Source organism: Rhinoderma darwinii, chromosome 2, assembly GCF_050947455.1.
Source record: "Rhinoderma darwinii isolate aRhiDar2 chromosome 2, aRhiDar2.hap1, whole genome shotgun sequence".
Taxonomy (NCBI): Eukaryota; Metazoa; Chordata; class Amphibia; order Anura; family Rhinodermatidae; genus Rhinoderma; species Rhinoderma darwinii.
In genome coordinates, this window is record NC_134688.1 from 41,018,267 (window position 1) to 41,027,165 (window position 8,899).

At 46.0% G+C, this 8,899-nt stretch overlaps 1 long non-coding RNA gene across 1 annotated transcript; it reads right to left on the bottom strand.

Annotated features, from left to right (window-relative positions):
* Positions 1-295: 295 nt before the first annotated feature.
* On the bottom strand, positions 296-6,804 carry LOC142740486 (uncharacterized). The gene is made up of 4 exons (XR_012880720.1): positions 6,310-6,804; positions 3,278-3,384; positions 2,445-2,812; positions 296-458 (listed from the first exon to the last, which is right to left on the bottom strand). It is a non-coding gene; the product is annotated as an uncharacterized LOC142740486 (long non-coding RNA).
* Between the last annotated feature and the right edge of the window lie 2,095 nt (positions 6,805-8,899).

Here is an 8,899-nt window from a genome sequence, read left to right on the forward strand (position 1 = left end):
ATCCCCCCCCCCCCCCCAAATAAAGAACAAAAATAAAAAACTGGGGCTATTGGCCTCTGCCAACCTGGGGGTTTTTGCCTTCCTCAGAATCAACACTAGCACTTTATAGGCAGTATATTATTTTCAATTATGTACAATACTTATCCTGTTTTACTATGTTCTAAAAAATAAACAATAATTTTCAACATCTTCTCAATCAGTACCAGTGTTTGATCAAAATTTTTTTATTGTAAAATATAAACATAGGAAAGTAAACAAACAACAAATTTCAAAAATCAGCCATTTCAGAAGCATTATAGTCACTGGCTTGTGTGAAACCAACGTATCTGTGGTTTTCTTCTGGAAACATTTCTCTCACTTTACGGACAGCACATGCTGGTATCATCCGCCGGTTTTTTGGTCCTAGGTAACCGTGAACCCACATCGTGAACATTCTGTAAGCTACCTTCCGTAACGACCTATACAGGATTAAAAACTTTCTTGATTAAAAGTGCTATTAAAACATTTTAGGCATTCACATTTGCACACTATACAGAGGGCAATCTTATACTGTCACCCCTAACATGGTCATATTATTGACATTAGAATCTGAAAACATAAGAGCTCGCAAAGGCTGGGGCAACACATCGGTTGATTGCAGCGTGTAACACGATCCCAATTTACTGCTAGTCTTACACGGACCACATAAGAATTTGGCCTGACACATACAGTGAAGGAAATAAGTGTTTGATCCCTTGCTGATTTTGTAAGTTTGCCCACTGTCAAAGTCATGAACAGTCTAGAATTTTTAGGCTAGGTTAATTTTACCAGTGAGAGATAGATTATATAAAAAAAAAAAGAAAATCACATAGTCAAAATTATATACATTTATTTGCATTGTGCACAGAGAAATAAGTATTTGATCCCCTACCAACCATTAAGAGTTCAGCCTCCTCCAGACCAGTTACACGCTCCAAATCAACTTGGTGCCTGCATTAAAGACAGCTGTCTTGAATGGTCACCTGTATAAAAGACTCCTGTCCACAGACTCAATTAATCAGTCTGACTCTAACCTCTACAACATGGGCAAGACCAAAGAGCTTTCTAAGGATGTCAGGGGCAAGATCATAGACCTGTACAAGGCTGGAATGGGCTACAAAACCATAAGTAAGACGCTGGGTGAGGAGACAACTGTTGGTGCAATAGTAAGAAAATGGAAGACATACAAAATGTCTGTCAATCGACATCGATCTGGGGCTCCATGCAAAATCTCACCTCATGGGGTATCCTTGATCCTGAGGAAGGTGAGAGCTCAGCCGAAAACTACACGGGGGGAACTTGTTAATGATCTCAAGGCAGCTGGGACCACAGTCACCAAGAAAACCATTGGTAACACATTACGCCGTAATGGATTAAAATCCTGCAGTGCCTGCAAGGTCCCCCTGCTCAAGAAGGCACATGTACAGGCCCGTCTGAAGTTTGCAAATGAACATCTGGATGATTCTGAGAGTGATTGGGAGAAGGTGCTGTGGTCAGATGAGACTAAAATTGAGCTCTTTGGCATTAACTCAACTCGCCGTGTTTGGAGGAAGAGAAATGCTGCCTATGACCCAAAGAACACCGTCCCCACTGTCAAGCATGGAGGTGGAAACATTATGTTTTGGGGGTGTTTCTCTGCTAAGGGCACAGGACTACTTCACCGCATCAATGGGAGAATGGATGGAGCCATGTACCGTCAAATCCTGAGTGACAACCTCCTTCCTTCCACCAGGACATTAAAAATGGGTCATGGCTGGGTCTTCCAGCACGACAATGACCCGAAACATACAGCCAAGGCAACAAAGGAGTGGCTCAAAAAGAAGCACATTAAGGTCATGGAGTGGCCTAGCTAGTCTCCAGACCTTAATCCCATCGAAAACTTATGGAGGGAGCTGAAGATCCGATTTGCCAGGCGACAGCCTCGAAATCTTAATGATTTACAGATGATCTGCAAAGAGGAGTGGGCCATAATTTCATCTAACATGTGTGCAAACCTCATCATCAACTACAAAAAACGTCTGACTGCTGTGCTTGCCAACAAGGGTTTTGCCACCAAGTATTAAGTCTTGTTTGCCAAAGGGATCAAATACTTATTTCTCTGTGCACAATGCAAATAAATATATATCATTTTGACAATGTGATTTTCTGTTTTTTTTTTTTTTTAATATAATCTATCTCTCACTGGTAAAATTAACCTAGCCTAAAAATTCTAGACTGTTCATGTCTTTGACAGTGGGCAAACTTACAAAATCAGCAAGGGATCAAATACTTATTTCCTTCACTGTATATTAGCCACATGCATGCAGCTCAAAATCTTAATAAACAAAAAAAAATATATTACAGGCATAAGGCTATGTTCACAATCGCATCATGCTAAAATGACAAGACCATAGTTAGCAAGTAATGTCACAAAATAATGTCCTTACCTGTTATTTATTGGTGCTGGACGTGTTGGACCAATACATCGATACATTTCACAGAGGGTTAGTTTGTCCTTGTCGAGACATCTGTCAGTAAAAGTCGGGTGCTCTGTAATGCACGGCATAGGCTCATCTTCTTCTTCCATTTTGTTGAGCACATTGTGTATATCTTGACAACAGACGCATTCCTCTTCAGTAGGCAAATTCATACATTTACCACACTGACACCACGATTCTACAGTTGTTACTCAAGGCGATGGACTTTGTCCCTGACTTTGTTCTTCTCGTGTTCCCATAGACTGTAGTGACAGAATTTGATTCGGATCTGGAGATTTTTGCCACCTTTCTCTAAGCTCCTGATCTAATATCGCTCTCTAAAAAAAAGAAACAATGGTGTCACTATAAAATGTAGTGTAAGTCTACAGTCAGAGGAGTGTGAAAGATTTTATCACGTAAGAAATGTACGGAAATCACCACCTGTGCGTTGCGTTATTTCATCACTGATTTTGGAGTGGGCATGTAATTTTCACACAGTCAACAAGGAATTCGTTTTTTCATAAAATAATTGATGCACACATCGTAGGTATGTTCAACAGTGTGCGCTCCATTTACGTCAATGGTCAAGGTGAGTGAAAAGGCACATAAAATATAGGACATAACATAATGAATGGAATGGCCAACCAAAACAGTTACTGAAAAAACTCCAGAATAGTACCGGTTTGGTTTTTGGTAAAACCACTAGATGGAAGTGTGCTTGGCCCCCTAGAAATGAAAGAGTCAGCGTGCTATCCCATAGCACAGTGAAGAATTTCACAGACGTCAACTGCACAAAGTCTTACCTCCTGGGCTCTTTTTTCTTTCTCCTCTGGGGTGAAAGTTGGTGGTATTCGTTTACGTCTTATTTGGTTTTCATCACTGGATTTCCGATTTCTCTTTGGAGCCATAACTTAAAAATACACACAACAGTTGATACATATCATTCCCAAGACGTCAAATCAAAAACGTGGATAACCATGTCTGGTTCAGTCAGTGTATTTCTATTTCTATGCCAAAATGTAATTGCTGGGATTACATACAGGGCTATACAAACAGTATCGGACATGGTGGGATTAGATACAGGGCTCAGCAGCCAGTATCGCACATGGTGGGATTAGATACAGGGCTATACAAACAGTATACCACACAACCTCCCTGGATATAATGCCACACAGCCTCCCTGGATATGACGCTACACAGCCTCCCTGGATATGATGCCACACAACCTCCCTGGATATGATGCCACACAGCCTCCCTGGATATGACGCCACACACCTCCCTGGATATGATGCCACACACCTCCCTGGATATGATGCCACACACCTCCCTGGATATGATGCCACACAGACTCCCTGGAAATGATGCCACACAGCCTCCCTGGATATGATGCCACACAGCCTGCCACACAGCCTCCCTGGATATGATGCCACACAACCTCCCTGGACATGATGCCACACAGCCTCCCTGGATATGATGCCACACACCTCCCTGGATATGATGCCACACACCTCCCTGGATATGATGCCACACAGCCTCCCTGGATATGATGCCACCCAGCCTCCCTGGATATGATGCCACACAGCCTCCCATGATATGATGCCACACAGCCTGCCACACAACCTCCCTGGATATGATGCCACACAACCTCCCTGGATATCATGCCAGACAGCCTCCCTGGATATGATGCCACACAGCCTCCCTGGATATGATGCCACACACCTCTCTGGATATGATGCCACACAGCCTCCCTGGATATAATGCCACACAACCTCCCTGGATATGATGCCACACAGCCTCCCATGATATGATGCCACACAGCCTGCCACACAGCCTCCCTGGATATGATGCCACACACCTCCCTGGATATGATGCCACACGGCCTCCCATGATGTGATGCCACACAGCCTCCCTGGATATGATGCCACACACCTCCCTGGATATGATGCCTCACAGCCTCCCTGGATATGATGCCACACAACCTCCCTGGATTTGAGGCCACACAGCCTCCCTGGATATGATGCCACACAGCCTCCCATGATATGATGCCACACAGCCTGCCACACAGCCTCCCTGGAAATGATGCCACACACCTCCCTGTATATGATGCCACACAACTTCCCTGGATATGATGCCACACAGCCTCCCTGGATATGATGCCACACAGCCTGCCACACAGCCTCCCTGGATATGATGCCACACAGCCTCCCTGGATATAATGCCACACAGCCTCCCTGGATATGATGCCACACACCTCCCTGGATTTGATGCCACACAGCCTCCCTTGATATGATGCCACACAGCCTCTCTGTATATGATACCACACAACCTCCCTGGACATGATGCCACACAACCTCCCTGGACATGATGCCACACAGCCTCCCTGGACATGATGCCACACAGCCTCCCTGGATATAATGCCACACAGCCTCCCTGGATATGATGCCACACACCTCCCTGGATTTGATGCCACACAGCCTCCCTGGATATGATGCCACACAGCCTCTCTGTATATGATACCACACAACCTCCCTGGACATGATGCCACACAACCTCCCTGGACATGATGCCACACAGCCTCCCTGGATATGATGCCACACACCTCCCTGGACATGATGCCACACAGCCTCCCTGGACATGATGCCACACAGCCTCCCTGGATATGATGCCACACGCCTCCCTGGATATAATGCCACACTACCTCCCTGGATATGATGCCACACAGCCTCCCTGGATTAGATGCCACACAGCCTCCCTGGATATGATGCCACACAGCCTCCCATGATATGATGCCACACAGCCTGCCACACAGCCTCCCTGGATATGATGCCACACTCCTCCCTGGATATGATGCCACACGGCCTCCCATGATATGATGCCACACACCTCCCTGGATATGATGCCACACACCTCCCTGGATATGATGCCACACACCTCCCTGGATATGATGCCACACAGCCTCCCTGGATATGATGCCACACAGCCTCCCTGGATATGATGCCACACAGCCTGCCACACAGCCTCCCTGGATATGATGCCACACAGCCTCCCATGATATGATGCCACACGGCCTTCCATGATATGATTCCACACAGCCTGCCACACAGTCTCCCTGGATATGATGCCACACACCTCCCTGGATATGATTCCACACATCCTCCGTGGATAGGAGGCCAACCAGCCTCCCTGGATATGATGCCACACACCTCCCTGGATATGATGCCACACGGCCTGCTACACAGCCTCCCTGGATATGATGCCACACACCTCCCTGGACATGATGCCACACAGCCTGCCTGGACATGATGCCACACAACCTCCCTGGACATGATGCCACACAACCTCACTGGATATGATGCCACACAGCCTCCCTGGATATGAGAGCAAGACCTAAAGTTCGGAGTCTGAGACACCAAAATAATTTAAAACAAAGGTTTCTTTATTAAATACATCTAAAAAGTAACATAAATTAAAACAGAGATGATTTCCACAGTGCAGAAAGACAACCAGATTACAAGTATATGATATATCCAAATATATGGGTGATAGGCGACACTGTTTCAATCCAGAAATGCAGAAATACATCAGCAGTATATTACAATTATATGATGTGCATGTTCTGTTACATAAACCAGCAGGAGAAACTATTCAACAGCAGGACAAATCTTTATATATTTTTCACATATTTTTTACATATTTTTCACATAGGAGGTAGGATTTGAGCAAATATAAGTATAAATTAGTTAAAGCGTGTACAGCAGTGTAAATACCCCTGACTAAAGCCAGATAAAGAGATCAATAATAGTACTATACACACAAAATATATGGCTCAGTTTACCCCAAAAGTAAAGAAGCACAAATCATTTCTTCTTTTCTTCCATTCATGTCTTGCATCTGATTCCAACACAGCAATCCACCTGCACTTGCTTTGATACTGTGTTCAGATGAACGGCGTTCGTTGCTATGGCTTCACCCCTTGGCTGTGGCCGGATCGCTGGTCACGTAATCTTACTCTGCAGCGCTTCCGGATCCAGTACATCGGATGTTCTGACCTGCAACGACGTCGCTGCAATCCTCTACACCGAGGCACAGCTGTTGCATTCTTCTGATGTAGAAGGTGATTGGCTGAGGGTAGCTTTAGTAGGGACGGCATCTGTAGTCTCAACACCACCCCCAGACGAAGGCTTCCCGGCCGAAACGCGTGTCGGGGTGACGCCAGAGACGGTGACCTGTTCAAATGGGTATGAGCTCCGCTTCCAGCATATTTAATTTTTTCAGCAAAACGAGTCTTCCATTTAGATTATACCTATTGGGTAGTGGTTGTCTGCACTGTGGCTGACAACACAGCCACAGCCCTGATTCTGATTTGTGCTTCTTTACTTATGGGGTAAACTGAGCCATATATTTTGTGTGTATAGTACTATTATTGATCTCTTTATCTGGCTTTAGTCAGGGGTATTTACACTGCTGTACACGCTTTAACTAATTTATACTTATATTTACTCAAATCCTACCTCCTATGTGAAAAATATGTAAAAAATATGTGAAAAATATATAAAGATTTGTCCTGCTGTTGAATAGTTTCTCCTGCTGGTTTATGTAACAGAACATGCACATCATTTAATTGTAATATACTGCTGATGTATTTCTGCATTTCTGGATTGAAACAGTGTCGCCTATCACCCATATATTTGGATATATCATATACTTGTAATCTGGTTGTCTTTCTGCACTGTGGAAATCATCTCTGTTTTAATTTATGTTACTTTTTAGATGTATTTAATAAAGAAACCTTTGTTTTAAATTATTTTGGTGTGTCAGACTCCGAACTTTAGGTCTTGCTATTATTCAGCGGGTTCACCGTTATTACCATGCTTCATTCCCCATAAGCTATTATGTAATAAGTCAGATTTGAGACTACAATAAATGTATCTGGGGAATATTTTTCGTGGTGTTCTTCATGTAGGTATACTACTCCCTGGATATGATGCCACACAGCCTCCCATGATATGATGCCACACAGCCTGCCACACAGCATCCCTGGATATGATGCCACACAGCCTCTCTGGATATGATGCCACACAGCCTGCCACACAGCCTCCCTGGATATGATGCCACACAACCTCCCTGGACATGATGCCACACAGCCTCCCTGGATATAATGCCACACAGCCTCCCTGGATATGATGCCACACACCTCCCTGGATTTGATGGCACACAGCCTCCCTTGATATGATGCCACACAGCCTCCCTGGATATGATGCCACACAGCCTCCCTGGATATGATACCACACAACCTACCTGGACATGATGCCACACAACCTCCCCGGACATGATGCCACACAGCCTCCCTGGATATGATGCCACACACCTCCCTGGACATGATGCCACACAGCCTCCCTGGACATGATGCCACACAGCCTCCCTGGATATAATGCCACACAGCCTCCCTGGATATGATGCCACACAGCCTCCCTGGATATGATGCCACACAGCCTCCCTGGATATGATGCCACACAGCCTCCCATGATATGATGCCACACAGCCTCCCTGGATATAATGCCACACAGCCTCCCTGGATATGATGCCACACACCTCCCTGGATTTGATGCCACACAGCCTCCCTTGATATGATGCCACACAGCCTCCCTGGATATAATGCCACACAGCCTCCCTGGATATGATACCACACACCTCCCTGGATATGATGCCACACAACCTCCCTGGACATGATGCCACACAGCCTCCCTGGATATAATGCCACACAGCCTCCCTGGATATGATGCCACACACCTCCCTGGATTTGATGCCACACAGCCTCCCTGGATATGATGCCACACAGCCTCCCTGGATATGATACCACACAACCTACCTGGACATGATGCCACACAACCTCCCTGGACATGATGCCACACAGCCTCCCTGGATATGATGCCACACACCTCCCTGGATATGATGCCACACAGCCTCCCTGGATATGCCACACAGCCTGCCACACAGCCTCCCTGGATATGATGCCACACACCTCCCTGGATATGATGCCACACGGCCTCCCATGATATGATGCCACACGGCCTGCTACACAGCTTCCCTGGATATGATGCCACACAGCCTCCCTGCATATGATGCCACACACCTCCCTGGATATGATGCCACACAGCCTCCCATGATATGATGCCACACAGCCTGCCACACAGCATCCCTGGATATGATGCCACACAGCCTCTCTGGATATGATGCCACACAGCCTGCCACACAGCCTCCCTGGATATGATGCCACACAACCTCCCTGGACATGATGCCACACAGCCTCCCTGGATATAATGCCACACAGCCTCCCTGGATATGATGCCACACACCTCCCTGGATTTGATGCCACACAGCCTCCCTTGATATGATGCCACACAGCCTCCCTGGATATGATGCCA